General features: G+C 50.5%; 1 protein-coding gene, 1 long non-coding RNA gene and 1 pseudogene across 2 annotated transcripts in view; 2 read left to right on the top strand and 1 right to left on the bottom strand.

Annotated features, from left to right (window-relative positions):
• Window positions 1–17,476, top strand: part of LOC144142389 (uncharacterized) — a 462,336-nt gene that overhangs the window by 353,746 nt on the left and 91,114 nt on the right. The gene's annotated exons all lie outside the window — the stretch shown is intronic.
• Window positions 6,098–6,796, top strand: LOC144141352 (SOSS complex subunit B1 pseudogene; annotated as a pseudogene).
• Window positions 9,223–17,476, bottom strand: part of LOC144141450 (uncharacterized) — a 23,102-nt gene continuing 14,848 nt past the window's right edge. Inside the window, exons 2-3 of the long non-coding RNA XR_013316609.1 lie at window positions 12,250–12,339; window positions 9,223–9,357 (exon numbers count right to left, since the gene is read on the bottom strand). This is a non-coding gene — a long non-coding RNA (uncharacterized LOC144141450). The remainder of the gene's footprint in view (window positions 9,358–12,249; window positions 12,340–17,476) is intronic.

Here is a 17,476-nt window from a genome sequence, read left to right as displayed (position 1 = left end):
TGCTCGAAGCGGCAAGGACGGCGAGTACTGCGGTGTTAGTCTCGTGTCTAACGTGTATGGGAACTTGATATCGCACGCCGTTGCCACGTCTCCGTTCGAGACACGTCTCCGTACAAGGACTTGTACACCCTTGCCTACACCGGAGACGGAGTCTTTGTGGTGACCGTGTACCTCGCGCCCAACCTCGGTCGAGACGCCGTTGCCGCGCAGCTGGACGCGGCTATGGAAAGTGTGCGCGTGCGCTCCAAACCCTCTGACCCCATAGTCTTGGTTGGGGACTTCAACGTTGACGTGCGCAAGAAGAGTGGCGAGTGGCTGGTCGAGTACATGCAGACCAGGCACTCTATGCATTGTCTCTCTGCCGGCTTCGACACGTGCCCCACTACCATTCACGGGAGTTGCATTGATCTGGTCTTTACGCGAAACTGTGACGCGCGTATGCTTCTCAAAGACCCTTTGACCGTGCACTTTAGCGATCACAAGGCAGTGATTGTGGCCGTCAGGTACAACGATAACACAAACAGGTGCTGATGAATAAATGATTATGTTCACACTCTCGTCATTAATTACGCCATTACTCGCAACACACTCATCGGTGCACCCAATGCATTCGCATTTCTGCACGATTCCCTTCGGGGAGGTGCGGGGGAATTTTTTTTCTTGTTGGAGGTGTGCTTGTAATTATTTAGATTGGGTATTTTTTGTTATCTTGCTGTTGCACGTCTTGTTAAGCATAACGCATCCTTTTCTGCACGATCCTTCGCCCCGCTTTTCACAGGCTCCTAGAACTGTCGTGTTGTCGTTTAATATTTCGTAAGCTTCATGTTGTGTTGCAGTTCGTGTGCCATCGGCTTTACGCGCCTGCATTCGTTGTCTACTTGTGCCTCGCTTCTTCCATGCCAAGCCTTGAGTTCTGCTTCTGGTGGCTCAATGATAAAATGTGGGGATCAGTATTTTCCATCGCGTCGCGCCGTGTCTAACGAGGTGGCTAACGTGGCTAACGAGGCTTTGATGAAACGACAACGCGAGTGACGCAGTGTCAACGTGTGCACGAATCTAGTGTCGTCATGTAGCGCCTGGCATCATCGAACGCAATCCGACCTCGCATGTATTCTGCAATTTTTCCCGCGGGGCAGTACTACTATCGCCGAGACGTGTAACCTGACTACTCCGCGGAAACGATCTCTGCACGCGGCACTGCCGAATCCGTGCAAGGAGCGCAGTTTCACTTCCGTGGGTGGAGCCCAACTGCCCGTCCATGGACATCTACTCAAAATAGCGCTGAAACCATCCGCTGACTGGCTGGCTTCTTGTGCAAGGAGGCTCAAGCTCCAACTGTGCAAGCATGGGAGAAGTGAAGCCGATAAGATCGCCGTGTGGGAGAAATTTAGCACTTGTGCTAAATAGTCCTTTGAAGTCTGGTATGCATAAGGTAAGCAAGTGACAGTTCAGTTATTGTTCATCTATGTTCAAATTTGTTGCTTCGAGTACCATTGTGCTTTCAACTTGGAAAGTCTTAATGAAATGATAGGCAAGACTTAAATATGAGCTGCGAATTTTAAGCAACCTGTAAGCAGCCATAATTGAAAGCACACGAAACAGCTTTGTAACGTTTTGCTACCTTGAAATTATCCACATGGGTACGCGGAACTGCCAGCTAGCAAGTTTGATGAAAAGTTATTATCCCCTCAAATGGATGTAAAGAAGTGGCAAAGAATGGATAGCGTAGCCCATCGCCCTCGCCAGTTTATTGTCTGCTAGCGCCGGAGGATTTCGTTTACAATTACTGCTTGGCTTTTATTTTGCTTCCCTTTGCTCCAGTGCCTTTTGCCTCCTCTAACCTGGTTAGGCAACAAAACTTCCTCCTGCATCCGCTTTGAGTATGTATTTTGATAAGCTCGTTCCATCTTTACCCTTGTGTTTGGCTTGGTTGGAATTGAACATAACCAGCCACAATACTTCGATTCACTCTCATCATGATGGGCTCATGATGATCAGAGCTTATCTCAGAGGTTTGCAGTCTATCCACAAATTCCAAGTGGCTGTGCCATCTATATGCCCATCCCAAGCACTCTGCGGAATTCAACTTGATAATGCTTGTATTCGCAACTGGTGAAGCGTGCTTAAAGGGACAGACAACCGATTTTTGTCGCGTATATGTTATCTAGCTCATATGAAAGCCAGCGTTTTATATAGCCCGGCAACCCCAAGTGATGTCTAAACAAATTGGGGGAAATAATTTTAATTTGACTGCAAACTTCCTGAAATCGGAAGGGTGGCGGTTCGTAGTGTCGAAACTTGACACTACAATATGTGTCCCTGTCACGTGACCTGCAAACCTTGCAGCTACTGTAACTGCTGAAACGTTTATTTAAGTATTGAAAACCTTTTAATACAAGTATTTGTACAAGGTTAAATTGCATATGTATTTATAAACATTATTTAAAAATTTTAAAAACACGCCACCCACCGTCGCTGGGATGCACTAAGTGTGGCAAACTGAGCCTCTATGCCCAGAATCAATGGCAGCGTTCAGTAAACAGACCAATTGAAGGAGCTTTGACGATTCTGCCTGAGTCAGGGGCGTTTGGTCTGCCAAAATATTTGATTTCAGTATCCAAATACGCTAACGGCAGCTTAAAAAAAACGTCGCGCCCGGGGAGAATCGAACTTCCCACCTCCACAACGTGAAGCCAGATTCTGCCTATCGTCCATCCCAACAGATTGCGCATTCGTGCAAAATAGACGAGTTCCTGTATATAGCTCCCCTAGGGGAGCAGAGTTGCGCGTCCATCCGCCATCTTGAGTTCCAGGTAGCGCGGGAAAGCCACCCGTCTCGCATGTAGGCCGCCCGGCAGCGGCGATGAGGAGTGGCGAGGAGCGGTCGGAAAAAAACAGGCGCACAATTCTCGGCTGCGTATCAGATGATCAGGCGCCGCTGCCGCCGCTTCCACAACCGCCGATGCTCACTTGACCAGAACTGACTGAATACGGGGTCTTGTGCGCAGCACTGAAAGCGGGCTGTCCTGTCGAACTGGAACCCGCGGCATGTGGCAATCAGACGCGCAACTCTTGCGCTACGCGATATACAGGAACTCTAAAATAGACCGTTGCATTACCCGCCGCGGTGGCTCAGTGACTAAGGCGTTGCGCTGCTGAGCACGAGGTCGCGGGCTCGATTCCCGGCCGCGGCGGTCGCTTTTCTGATGGAGGCGAAAAGCAAAAATGCCCGTGTGTACGGTATTTCGGCGCACGTTAAAAGATACCCAGCTGGTCAAATTAATCGGGAGCCCTCCACTACGGCGCGCCTCATCGCCTGCGTTGCGTCGGCGCGTTAAACCCTACAATCAATCAAGACCGTTCCATTAAAAACACACGTAAAGGAACAGGAAAGCCTGCGATCCAAACTTTGTTAGCTGGGGAAAAGTTTTTAAATACCGTTTTTCAATTCGCATACAGATAAAAGTATGTTGCCGAGCTACTCTATGTCATGGTTGCCAGCATTATTTTTGGGAGGGACACATACGGCTCGTAGATCTAAAAATTTTGATTTAAAAAGTTCTAGGGCGTTATCAGCACAACCGGTTCATGTAAAGCTGCTTTAAGGGATGCCCTTTCATTTGGGATAGAGAATATATACTCGACACAAATCGGTTGTCTGTCCCTTTAAGCGTCTGCTGTCCAAGCCTTTGGGGTAGTGAACAGGAAGAGTTTCCAATTGTGAGGGGATGTTTCACATCCTATTGCTTTTTAACTCCGCACTGTGTAAACTGTTTTGGGAAATTGCTCAAGTGAATTTACTTAGTGGTAAGGGGCATTATAAAATGTCCCAAATTTCGTTCACAATGGTGCAAGTCTCGTCAGAAGCCTGCTGCTAGAAAACACATTCACGGGTTGTGTGTTGTGTGCCCATTAGCTGTTTCTTTTCAAAACGGGTACTTAAACAATCCTTTAGGCCAACAGGCTTTAAGAAAAGTTTATTAAGTACAACTACGGGGACATGGCTGGTGTCGAGATTGACATTGCCCGCTCCCAAGAGTACTTGTTAGTACCTTGTGCAAGAACTTTAGCCAAGGCCATCTGCGTGGATGTGAATGTCTGTCGGTGTTTGTGAAAGTTGCAGTACAGCTGGAAGGTGTATGGATCATGGATGGCGTTAACAATAAAATGACTGCTGAACGTACTTTTGCTCCGATATCAATGAGCAGCATGTGAGCATTAATAAGTGCTTCGCTGTTGACATTTTTGTTACACAAGAACAGGCCATGTTAAGGCACCCTGGTAAATATTTATGAAAAACACTGGAAAAAAACAGGACAAAAAAGCTGCCAACACATGGAAACCATGTTGATCACGGTACCTTTCCTATACGTCAGTACCGTTTATCAGCGCTGCGTTTTTCCCCCCAACTAGTAAACTACTATCCCAGCGTGCTTCCTCTGCACAGTCTGTAGTGTGAAGCTCCATTTCCAAAAAAATATTCAGGTTTTTTCTGGAGAGAGAGAGAGAGATAGAGAGAGAGAGAGAGAGAGAGAAACACTTTATTTAAATTGGGTCCTGTTAGGCGGGGCGGGTGGCCAGCAGCCGCAGCTGCTCAGCGACCTTGGCTGCTCTGTCCGTCAGGTAAGAGCACTGCAGCGCCGCCTTCCATAGCTCCGGGGTGGTGATTGGGCGTAGGGGCTCGTCGGTACAGGCCCACAAGAAGCACCGCATTAAAACAACAAAAAAGGAATAAGCAAGCAAAACTTTCTTGCACTAAACTAGTACCTCTCATTCATCCGTTAACAGATGGCACCTTCGTGCGAAATGGACTAGTGAATAATAAAACAAATAATAAGAAAGCCTGCAATTCACTGTTTTTTTTACCTGGGTACAAGATTTTAAATACCGTTTTTCGTCTCGTAAGGACAAAAGTATGTTTCCGCGCTACTGTATATCATGGTTGCCAGCATTTTTTGGGGAGGACACATATGGGTCGTAGTTCTAAAAAATTTGATTTAAATAGTTCTAGGGCGTCATCAGCAAAAGAATGTCGCGCGATGGTGTTTTAAGGGGTTGTCTTTCATATATGATACAAAAATCTGTTGTCTGTCCCTTTAAAGGTTACAATATAGACCTTGAGTGTTTTTTTCTGTTCGGCACGACACGCCATAGTCGCATTCTGACAGTGAAATAAATATTCGTGCTCCCTTGGAACAGACAATCGCGGGCAAATGTGTAGTTTGCTATTATAAAAAGCAGCACCGCAATTTTCTTCGCGCCGAATACGTCATGCACATATTTACGCCGACGCATAGAGTTTCATACAAATATTAGTGTAGGAAACTATGCCTATACATGCTTGCAACGTCACATTTTCTGAATATTCGCCTCATAAGTGCGTGTTTATGCAGCGAGGTGCTAGTCAGAGCCCGGCAGCGCTTTTCAGCAAACGTTAAAAACCAGGTGGATTAGGCGAAGAAACATATTTGGCGAACTGATGCGCTACCGGTGCATATCTTAGCCGAGAGGACGGCTTGCTTCACGCCCGGTTTTTAACATGCATATGCGCTATCTTCAGGCCACGGGGTCCATTGTCGTCAATGCAACGGCTTCGCGTCCCAGAAGTTCGTGTAGCAGACAACGTGAGAGCTGTTGGTTGCCGCCGCAAGGCGGTGCCGCCATCACAAGAATACAGGGAATTCCTCTTCACATTTGCAGTAGCAATAATAAAGTGCAATTATTTATGTAAATAATTATTTGCTTGCTAAAATTTAATGCAATTTCATAATTATTGGTTTGTTTGTTTGTTTTTAAATTATCCATGCAGAACTTCAAGTTGCCACTGACCACCGCGTGGCGGCGAGATGATCGCAAGACTACAGGGGATTCCCCTGTCGTTGCCCTGTTTTTGCTCCATTTTTGGTAGCTCATTTGAACCACCCTATGTTCTAGTTATTTCTTATTATAGCTACATAGCTATATTATAGGTAAACTGCAGTGCCCTCTGCCGAGACATTTCAGGTGAGCCCGTGCACAATAGTTGGGCAGTCAGGCCTACACGTGGGCGCTAACGAACTGACCGCAGCAGACAGAGTTCGGACGCCGCGAGAGAAAAAGACGCGGAGATCGCGTACGTAGCACGACGTTGTTTTATTCCGTTAATGCGCGCTTAGAGAACAGTGTAACAAGTCATCTATGACATCGCCGCAAGGGGTTAACGTGACTGTGCGGATCCGCGCGCAATGGAGCCGCCTGTAACTATCGGAGGCCTGAAGCCTGGAATGAGAAACCTCACCATGACATTCATCATCCTGGAAATAGAGCAGGTCAGCATGACCAAAGGCAACACGGTGCGGACATTCAAGGTGGCCGACCGATCGGGGTCCATGCTCTTCTGCCTGTGGGGCGAAGTCGGGGCATAACTCCAGCCGGGCTACATCTGCGAGATCACCAGAGGGTACGCCTCGCTCTGGAAGGGCTCCTCCGACTGTACACTGGCAGAGGCAGCGACATCCACAAGATCGGGGAGTTCTGCTTGGCGTTCAGCGAGACACCGTTCATGAGCGAACCCAACCCGGAGTTCACGCAGCAGCTGGAGAACAGGCTGAACGCGCACGCGGTGACCCAGCGGGCGCCTTCACCGCTGGCGGCCGCTCTGGTGGCCGTTGGCCCCGTGCACCCCCTGCTGCGGCCGCCTTCACCTGCCAATGGCCGCACCGGCGGAGCTGGCTTGGCCCCGCGTGGCGGCACCGGGCCGGTGCCCGACAGCTCTGTGCGCATGCCGCTCGCAACCCAGCCGCAACGACGAGCCTAGCTGCGAGTCTTCAACGTCCCAGGATCTGATCGGCGGTGGTAGACGTCCTGGGTCCCGCTTTGCCGTCAGCCCCTGGCAGAGTCTAGTCTTTTTCCTCTGACCGCCATCGGCCTCTTGTTCGTCATTTTGGACTCGTGCACTGAGAGTCGCAGCTACATGCGGAGCTGCTGGAGTAGCTGAACCGACTTCACAAGGTAGCGAGAATAGTGGACAGCAGCTGATACCATGGAGACAGTGTTCCCTCTGCCGGCAAGTTTTGTCCAGGATGTGTTTTAAGTGGCCTTTGCGGGGCTGGTGTACCCAGGACAAAGTTCCTCGCTGTTTTCTTGCTAAATACCTGCTTTTGTCCACCAAATTTGAGTGTGTAGTACATCTTGAGAAACAAGAGTGCTCGTGCCGTGAGTCAGAGCCCCAAGCAAGCTTTGGTTGCTTAGTTGTACCAAAGTGAAAATGAAACGATAGTTTTGCATCACAAATTAAATGGCAAATAAAGCATTTCTGCCTTTGCTCCAGGGACGCAGTATTGGCAGCTTTCTATTTACATGGCTAAATAATTTAAATCAATCGATTAATCAATCAGTTCACAATGAGGGCACATTGCGTCTGTTTTGGTTTCGCAGGCCTCTAGCCGTCACGAAGGAGCAACGGGCCACAGCGGACATGCCTGTTCTGTAGGCATTTCCAAGATTGGTAACTGTTACTTCTTGAATGTTTTAACAGCGGAGCAGTTTATGAATGAATGATTGATTGTGAGGTTTAACGCGCCGACGCAACGCAGGTGATGAGGCGCGCCGTAGTGGAGGGCTCCGGATTAATTTTGACCACCTGGGGATATTTAACGTGCACCAAAATCTCGCACACACGGGCGTTTTTGCTTTTCGCCTCCATCAGAAAAGCGGCCGCCGCGGCCGGGAATCGAACCCGCGACCTCGTGCTCAGCAGCACAACGCCTTAGCCACTGAGCCACCGCGGCGGGTTCACCGGTAACGTTTACCAGGTCATTTGTGAACAATACTGCCAAAGACACAGCGAAACGTCATCTTTGGGCACACATCCGCAGCTGAACTACAGCGAAGAGCGCTATCTGTGACTCGCGTTCGAAACGACGCCTGTCGTGCGCAGTCGCAGAGCAAGGAGGACAAACTAAGATTACCACAGTTGATCGACTAACACGCATAAACAACAAAATTGCCGCGCCCATGACCCTCGCAGTGTAAGCAAATGTCACGCGATGCGAACTGACCAATGATCATAACAGTGGCACTGAAAAATAATAGAAAAGAGTTCCGATACTCTTAAACGTTTTCTTATGACACTAGGCATGGCATAGGACAGTCTCTCTCTCTGCGCGGATAACGGGGCGCCCTATGAGTCAGTGTCCCCGTGTGCAGCACTCTCGTCTCTGATCCCAGGTTGCCGGGCCCGCCACCACCACTGGCGCAGTCTCTCCTTGGGCGCCGTAACCAACGTGGTTCTGGTGGCGCTGTCGGGTGTCTGATGGCGCTGTTGGCACTGGCGTCCTGGACCCCTCTATGTCGGTCTGGTGGCGCTGTGTTTTTTCTGTTGTTATTGTCTATTAAGATCAAATTTAGGCAGTCGTGAGTAACATTCATTGTTTTACTTGAGTTCCTGCTAAGCGTTATGCCTTCGCCTGAACGATCTCAAGCAAGTCATGTCGCGCGCTTTTCGAACATGAACGAAGGGCCCGAATCAACTATCACGCAGAACATGAACACGCTGACCTCGGGTCTGCAACAATAGCGTACGAAGAGCTAAGTTTGATTCGTGAAATGCTGCAATCCACAGCTCAACTCCTACAACCCATAACATAACGAAGTCATAGATTGGGTGGAGAACGTGGTAACAGCTTACGACGGCTGTCTCCAGAACTCCCCCCTCTACCCGACAATAAATATTTTCCTAATTACCACTACACCACGAAGAAAGCGTGAAGTTACATCTGATTCGTCTTTATATCTGCGCGTTCCGGCAAAAGAAAGATCTATTCAGCCGCAGACCAAACTGCATCATTGCCGTAATGCAGCTAGCAGCTAACTTCGTCATCCCACCAACGCGCCAATATCTCGCCGCACCGCCCATCCGTGTGAAGTCGCCCTACTTTATGTCAAGGCCTGTTAGCCGTAACGCGTTTTCTGCCTCATTTCCCCCACCTTGCAGCAGGGGACTGGAATGGCCTTCTTTGTGACGTTGCAGCCATCAGGTCTCTGTCAACCATTGCAGACAACGTCGCAGCCCACATTTTCGTTTGCAGACCTGTGACCCTACATGGGTTATCTGAGGTAACAAAGTGAAGCAAAGTGAAGCACACCTCGATCGCCGTATAGGTTTGTTTTGTACAGAATTACCCGTAAACGCGTTGGGTGCAAGTCAACAATATTCCGGGGACCAAGATCTCCCAAGCCTTTTAATACCGTTAGAGGGGAGTTTCTTTTCTGCACTTCGTGGTCACTCGTGCATCTCTGATGTCAACACTGAGGTGCTTCGAATCGGCGGCCGGTCTGCACGAGGATGAGCGAGTACGTCAGCACCAGTGCCGTGAACTGCAAGGGAAAAAGATTGCAGGAACGTTAAAGTTTGCAAGATGCAACCTTTGGCTGGCTGGTACATCACGACAGGGAAGACTGCGCAAAAAAGCATAGAGACAAGAAGAAATGAGGCAGACATGTCTAATTTCTTTTTGGGTCTTCGCTTTTTTCGCAGTTTTCACTGTCATTATTTAGCAACTACCCTTCTATACACTCACCCACCTCACACGTATGGCGTATTCGGTTGGCCGCTCCGGTCCTCTGGCTCGGAGTCGCCAGACGCCAAGGCGGCTCGCAATCAGAGCGCAAGAGGCAGCGTACCAACCGAATGCATCGGCGATCTATGAGCAGCTAAGGAGCAGCGCGCCTGTAGCGCGGGAAGCCGCCGGGTAAACCGTGGCGTTTCGTGTCACGTGACCCGTCCTCCCGGGCGTTCCGAGTCGGAGGCTGACACTCCGAAAGAACCATATACTTCGAGCGCTCGAATTCTACCAACCGAAGGTGCGGCCGCTTTCCAGAGCACTCCAGAGCGCTCAAACTCCCAACCGAATACGCCATTATATAGCCTATATTGCGCTGTTGGCGTTTAGAAAGGAGCTGTCTGACCTGCGTTCATCCCTGCGTATGCTTTGCGGAAGCGGGGAAGAACTGCTTTCTGTGCGCGTCCGCAATAAACAGCACCCGGAGGCATATATTCTTATCAATAGCTTTTGATGGGTGCGTGCTTGTGCCCGTTGAGCCTTAAAGGGGCACTGACACAAAAATTTTGCATCTTGTTTTTTTTTTGTTGCGATAAGTAGCTAGTGACCTACTGATAACCTGTAGAAACCTCATTTGCTTCAGCGTGCGACGGTTGTTTAATTAGAGGCATTTTCAATGTGGCCAGTCGCAGTTTCGGTTTCAGCGAGTGCCGCGAAACGATGGATTTTGTGGATTTTGTGTGAACAAAGCTGACCACGTGACCGTCGGAGGGATATCACAGAGCAGAGCCGCCGTAGCACTGTCGAATCCGCATCGACGGCAGTTTCTGCGAATGACCCCACGTACTGATCTCGTGAGGCGCTTAATTAAAAAGCGACCGTGGATGTGACGCAGGCGCTGCGAGTGCAAATGCTACCGCGGCTAAAGAACGACGCGTGACGCTCGAGACGGTGGGTGGCAAGACGCGCGCTGGGACCTGTAGGCAGCCGGCCGGTCTGCCTACAGGTCCGCCTACAGATGTGTTCGGCTTAGCACTGCGGCGGATATTCGAGTGCCGCTCTCGTAAGTGGTGCAGATGACAATTTTTAATGCAACCGGCCATCGCATCATTAACTCCTTTCTCATGTAAGCCACCATGGTCGGGACTTGGGGACAATTTCGTGCAGCGGTAACGAGCTATCACTCGAGCTACCTGCGCCGGCCTGGGCCACTTCGCGGCCGTGGCCGCCGCCTGCACAGCGACCGTGCGGCTAGCTCAGTGGGCTTTTCGTGCCTCTGGCGCGTTCTCGCATCCAATGGTAATAAACAGTAATAGAAACAGAGTGCATGGAATCGCTGTAGAACTTTGGTCGCGGCCAGCTGCCCGATGGCGTATTTCCAAACGCTTCGCTGCACAGAGCACCCACGTGACATGTCTGTTCGCGCGATAGAGAACGGTAATTCAACGTGGTCATTGGCTGCGCCCCAAGCCTAAAGCGACCTAAAACATACCAAATCACCATTATTAACAAAAACGACGCATAGATTTCAGTTTTGAAAAAAAAAAATGAAATGTAGAAATAAAATAGGCAATGAAAAAAAAACATGAGATAGACGTGCTGGGGCTCGAACCCAAGCCGTCAGCGCCAATAACTCAGTGCCCTACGTCAAGGCTACAGAGCCAGAACGGCGGGCTCGTTTTAGCAGGCGCTCAAAAGAATAGCGCGAGCAGTGACATCACACATGTCACGTGGGTGCTCTGTACAGCGAAGCGTTTGGAAACACGCTGCCCGATGAGCTGACGAAATCACGGCGCCTCCGCCGCCAACGATCGGGTCGTTCGTTCTCGAGAGCAGAAGCTCCGCCCTCCGACCCTCCGATCGGAGCGGCGAGCCGGCGAAAAACGCCGGCAGTGCGGAAGCGGCAAACACAAACTCGTGACGTGTTTTGATGTTGTTTATTTACACAATATTCTCGGGATGTCGATTGCGCGTGGTTCTCTGCTGGCTGCTCGGTTGCGTTTCGCACACTTTAAAATTGATTTTAAATATGTTCTAGGCTGTATTCGCCGCTGATATTTTGCAGATGATGTATATGTGTTCCCACCAATCTATCTCCGAAGTTATCTCGCCTTCAAAATTTTGTGTCAGTGCCCCTTTAATTGCGCTGAAAGGCATGTTCCGTCCTCCTCTTCGGGGGTGACAGATGCAACATAAGTTTGTCTCTTCTCGGGCGAGGGCTTGTACACAGCCAATTTAGAGGGCCCTAGCAATTAGCAGGGCTCACGCCACCCTACAAGAAGATTCTTTTCGCGTACATCTCACGGTCCGACTGTTCACGTCTGATATTAACATATGAGGGGTTTTTACCACTTTATTGCCGTTTCATCCTCGTGTGTTCCTATTCCTTCCCATTTTATATAGCCACTCCTCTGCAGTCGCCATCCTCCTGGTTTTCACGAAAAATCGCTTCCCGGCCCCTCTCTGTTTGATCCACCTTGGTGACCGAGCGAATAATCGTACACAGAGCAGTGACCAAGGAAAGTTACCTTCGGTTAAGTTCAGGGACAACCATGCTTCCCACGTGGGCAAACAACAGCACTTTCAAATGCAACGCTTTGCACGCTCTACAACTAAGCTCAGCCTGCTCATGGCTCCCGACTAATATTATATTTCTGTGAAATAAAGCTTTCCTCGGTGTATGGGCCTTTCAATGAAGATGACGTACCGAAGTTAACAGGCGCCTGTCGATTTTGAAGAATCCCCAGCCTGTAAAAGACAGCTGCTCCACGTCTATGATTGCGCTGGCGACCTCGATCTGAAGAGAAAACCAATTCAATCACAGGTCACGGCCGGCAGTGCAGTAACGGCATCACGGTAGCGAGTAGACAGAAAAAACATAAATTGCGAAGAGGATGTGGGGACTGAAACTGAATTTCTGTTCAAAATAGACTCAGGACATTGAAAAGAACGCGGGCCACGGCACGAATAAATGAAGCTGTACTTTTAGATGCCAAGCATTCTTTTCTTTCAAGTTGGCGTCTGTGTCCTTTGTGTCGCATTCATAAGAATAAAAATTTCGCAAAAGAACGCTACTTTTACCAATACCCCACACTACATATATTACAGCAGCAACTACCACGACTATAACCATTACAATCGCTACCACTGCCCCCGACTACTGCGCTACCCCTACCACCGCGCCAATTACTACTACAACCGAGGCACTCTTTCGCCCGGTAGCCCTTGTGCTAAAGACACACAAGCATCGTCTCATCGCACCACTACAGTTACAACTACAAACGCCTCTACTGCTGATGCCCGCCGTACCAGTTCAGCTGCCCTACCGCTGTTCTATACAGCACATAACATTTTTTGACGCAAACTAGGCATTTCTGGAAGAGTTTTTCAATAATTTATTTCATAGGGATGGCGCTAAATATATGAGCTTTAGTGGCAAGGGATTTCGAATGGGATATGATCAAATGGTCCAGATTCGCAAGTGTAGGTCCTTCCCCTAGGTTTTCCTGTTCGGCAAAGTCCTATATGTTGTGAACAGCATGTTCTAAACTTGGACTGCTAGGCACCCAAGGACGCCTCTGCGAAATGGGAGTATATAGCCGATAAAAGTGACTTCAAGGGATCGGATATGGGAATATGCTAGGAGTTCTAGAAATACAGGAAATACGAATCCCATGGGGTTATGCACCAACTCGTCCAGACAAGGGTGTACGTTAGTTCGAGGGAACGTACTACGCCAGCTTATGCAAAGAAAATGCTGCGTAATATAAATACAAAAAGGGCGGAAATCAGTTATCCAGTGTGAACTGCTACCGTTGTAAGAACGGTGCCACTCGCGCACTTTAAAATTTCACGCCCCAAAATTTATTTTGCCTATAGCATGTTTTTTACAACCTCATGAATCGTACCAGGCGGGCCACCCTCGCTGGGAGGTGGAACGTTGCGGCCGATTCAAGAACCTCCTTGAGGTGCGCCGCCTCTGTCTTCATCTTGCTTGAAGCGAAGGACACGTCTACGATGGGCACGCATGCGCCGATGGCGTAGAGGCCGGTGAAGAGCAGCTTTCTCGTCGACGTTCGGGCTCCGAACCATCCGTACAGAACCACGCACACGGCGGAAGTTGCGCTGAGGAAATAGACCACCGTCGGGTACCGAAGCCACTTGTCCACCGTCCGGACGATCTTCGCCGCCGCCACGCAGCTCGAGCAAATCCCCTCAATCGCTATTACGACGTCTGCTTCTGTGAGACGGTGTGCCTCGCACAACAGCTCCTTCGCTCGTCCCTTCTGGAAGTTAACGTAGTTCGCCATGACGTCGCAGAAGTACTTCTCGCAATACAGCACCAGCGCCCCGGTAGAACCGAAGAACAGGCCGAAGACGACGGACAGCAGAGACAACAGGGAGGCAGCGAACGGCGAAAAGTCGTTCGTTATCTCCGCGACCACGAACACCCGGCATAGCCCGCACGCCGCGATCGTCGCGAGCAGAAACAGTGCTCCTGAGTATTTGTGCACCCAGCGTATATCGCGCTGCTTGAAGCCGATCGACAGCTCCAGACGCTTTGTAGCCCGCAGGGCTTCGACGAGCGTGCACGGTCCCGGCACTTAGGACGACAAAGTTGGCCAAGACGTTGACGGCTACCGTAAAATGCAGCATGATGAAAAGCTTGTCGAAGAACTGCGACTTCTCCAAGAGGTACCAAACAACGCGACAGGCGAGCATGAACACTTCGTAAATGGCTCCAGTGGCCGCCATGATGGCTACGTAAAGAGAGTACCAGTCCTCGAAGCGCGGTTCGTACTGTTCGAAGGGCGCCGTGCCACGCACCAGAGACGAAGAGAGCCCCGCACAGACGAGCCACCCTACCGAACACTCGAAAGCTTTCCTCGGCGAATGAGTTCATTCCGCTTCTGTCACTTCAAATTACTTAATGCAAACGGTAGCCCAAAAAGCAGGGCGTTTCAAAATGAACAGATCACGACGTGCATAGCCTGTACCCCATCCGAGAAACTTTGTGCAGAGAAAGGGAGGGAATTGCAGCGACCGGCCTCAGTGTACTATTTAGCTTCTCTTTTGCAGCCCGGCTGACAAGTCTAAAACAGGGAAGATAATCAGTATGCACAGGCCACTGCCATCAATTACCTGTCTCTCGGACCTCGCGGCGCAACAAGAAGTCGTCGCTAGAACCCGAACTACCAACCAAGAACGGGGCATCCCCGACTAGATTTACGAGTGCGCCCCACAGCGCTGATGCCCTTTACGACAGTGCATATATGCACTTGAAGGCGTGCCAGTGTGTTATAACACCCTGGAACGCCTTCAAATCCACTCGCAATTAACACCACACTCAACCCTCTATAGTACTGTCCTTGGATACATGGATAGCTGAACTCATTCGAGACAAAAAAAAAAAAAGACCACGACCAACCGCTCGACCATGAGATCCCGCTGAAATGGTAGACTCTCGTCTAGCACAAAGCTTTCTCCTTTTGATGAAACATTATTATTTCCTCTCTCTCTCTCTCTCTCTCTCTCTCTCTCTCTCTCTCTCTCTCTCTCTCTCTCTCTCTCTCTCTCTCTCTCTCTCTCTCTCTCTCTCTCTCTCCTCTCTCTCCATTTTCTAGAAAAGAATGTCTGGTTATACGGTAGCACGAAAGAATATTCTTTGCACCGTCTGCAGGAGTTCCTTCCTGGAAAATCAATCATATTTTTCGTTGACGTTGCCTCAGCAGCAGCGTGATTGATTCAGCCGCATTCACCCAGCACAAAGGAAAGGAACGCCCCAAGCACGCGCCTGCTTGTAGTAGTAGTAGTAAACGTTTATTGGAGCAAAGGGGAAAGGGGAAAGGGTGGTGGTGAAGCGTCCCTAGTCCAGGATGCCTCTCGACCGGGCCGACTCAATGGCCCGAGAAACCAAGGCCCTCTGCCGGGCCGGGTCCGGGGCTGGTCAGCTCAGTCTCCCACTGCTCCGGGGTGGGGAAGGGGGTGGGTTAGGGGAGTGGGGACAGGAGTATACGAGGTGGAATGTGGTGAGTGGAGTGTCGCAGTGTTGGCATTGACGGGGGGTAGATAGTGGGTGCGATCTGGTAGAGGATGACGTGGTTGTAAAAGGTACCGGTCCTGAAGGCGACGATAGATTATGGCTTGCTGGGTTGGTTAGGGAGTGGTGTGGAGGGGGGTAGACTCGGCGGGTAAGGGTGTAGTGGTACAGAAGGGCATTGTACGTGTTATCAAGAGGAATTTGGAGGAGGTCGTCGTTCGTGCGGGGGTGATGGGATCACTTGACCATCGGTGGAGAATGCCCGGAAGTGCAGAGCTCGGGCGGCGGCGTGGGCCGCTTCGTTCCCCGGAAGGCCGGAGTGTCCGGGGAGTCCAGACGATCGTAATGGTGGTCTCGTCAGGTAGACGCTGGAGGAGTGGAATGGCCTGGGGTGGGGCTAGACCTGCCTGGTAGAGGCGGCATGCCTGCTGTGAGTCGGAGACTACAGTGATGTGCGGATGCTTGGCATGGGTGGTGGCTGCGAAGGCGATTGCCAGAGCTTCTGCCGTCTGTATTTGGTTGGTGTGCGTGGTGACAGACGTGGAGATTCGGCCAGCGTGATTTTAGGGTGACCAAAGTTGTGCGTCGAGCGCAGGAGTCATAGGCGACGTCAGTGTAACGGACCTGGGGGTCATCCGCTAGCTTCTTCATGAGATAGCGGACCCGCGCTTCCCGACGGCCTCTGTTGAAGGTGGGATGCATATGTCGTGGTATGGGGGAAACGTGGATACGGTGCTTGATGGTAGTTGGGAGGCGTTGTGGTCGGTCTTGATTTAGCGGTGCAGGGTAGCCGAGCGTGCGGAGAACGGAATGGCCAGTTGGCGTTAAGCTGAGGCGTTGAAGTTGGGAGTTTCGCTGAGCCTCCACAAGCTCGCCAAGGACGTTGTGTATGCCCAGCTTGAGCAGTTTGTCCGTAGAGGTGTAAATGGGGAGGCCAAGAGCCGTTTTGTATGCTTTACGAATGAGGGCTTCAATTTTAGCGGTTTCTTGTGGTCGAAGATTGAGTTACGGTGTGGCATAGGTGATTTTGCTGATCAGGAGAGCTTGGACCAGACGACAAATTTCCCATTCAGTGAGGCCGTGATGTCGGCTGCGGATTCTGCGGATAAGATGGGTTAGGCGAGTAATGGATGTCTGAAGTTGCGGAATGAGCGCTGTACCCGTGCCCGTCCCGATGGAAGGGGACGCCGAGGACGCGGAGGGTGGTCACGGAGGGGATAAGTTCGCCTTGAATCGACACTTCAGGATCAGGTGTGAGAGGAGGAGGGCGGCCACGTGATCGGGCCCGCAGGATGAGAAGGGCTGATTTGGCAGGTTCACAGGTCAGGCCCCTGGGACGAAGGTAGTTGACGGTGGTGTCTACAGCTTTTTGGAGGGCGTCTTGCTGTTCTCCACTGGAACCAGAGGTAGTCCAGAAAGTAATGTCGTCGGCGTATATGGCATGTTGAAGGTTGGGTATTTTGTTCAGAAGAGTAGGTAGTTCAAGTAATGCGATATTGAAAAGTAGGGGGGGATATTACAGATCCTTGCGGTGTCCCTTTAGGGGGGTGTTCTGATGATGCCGAGGTTAGACTTCCGAGCTTGATAGTAGCCGTGCGCTCTCGGAGAAACGCTGCAACATAGTTGAAGGTGCGAGACCCGCAGTGGGTGGCGTTGAGGTTGTCTAGAATCGCTTGGTGAGTAACGTTGTCAAATGCGCCTTTTGCGTCCAGCGCAAGGATGGTGCGAGGCGTGGTGCGGCTGAGATGGTCTAGCACCTGCTCCTTAAGTTGTAAAAGAATGTCCTGCGTTGACAGTTTGGCGCGAAAACCAAACATTGTCAGTGGGTATAAATGCTTTTCTTCGAGGTAGTCGTTGAGGCGGTGATGTACAAGTCGCTCGAACAGTTTGCCAA

Source organism: Haemaphysalis longicornis, unplaced genomic scaffold (assembly GCF_048455015.1).
Source record: "Haemaphysalis longicornis isolate Haplotype H1 unplaced genomic scaffold, Haemaphysalis longicornis Haplotype H1 scaffold_6, whole genome shotgun sequence".
Classification (NCBI taxonomy): Eukaryota; Metazoa; Arthropoda; class Arachnida; order Ixodida; family Ixodidae; genus Haemaphysalis; species Haemaphysalis longicornis.
Note: the sequence above shows the minus strand (reverse complement) of the source record. Positions and strands in the feature narration are given on the sequence as shown.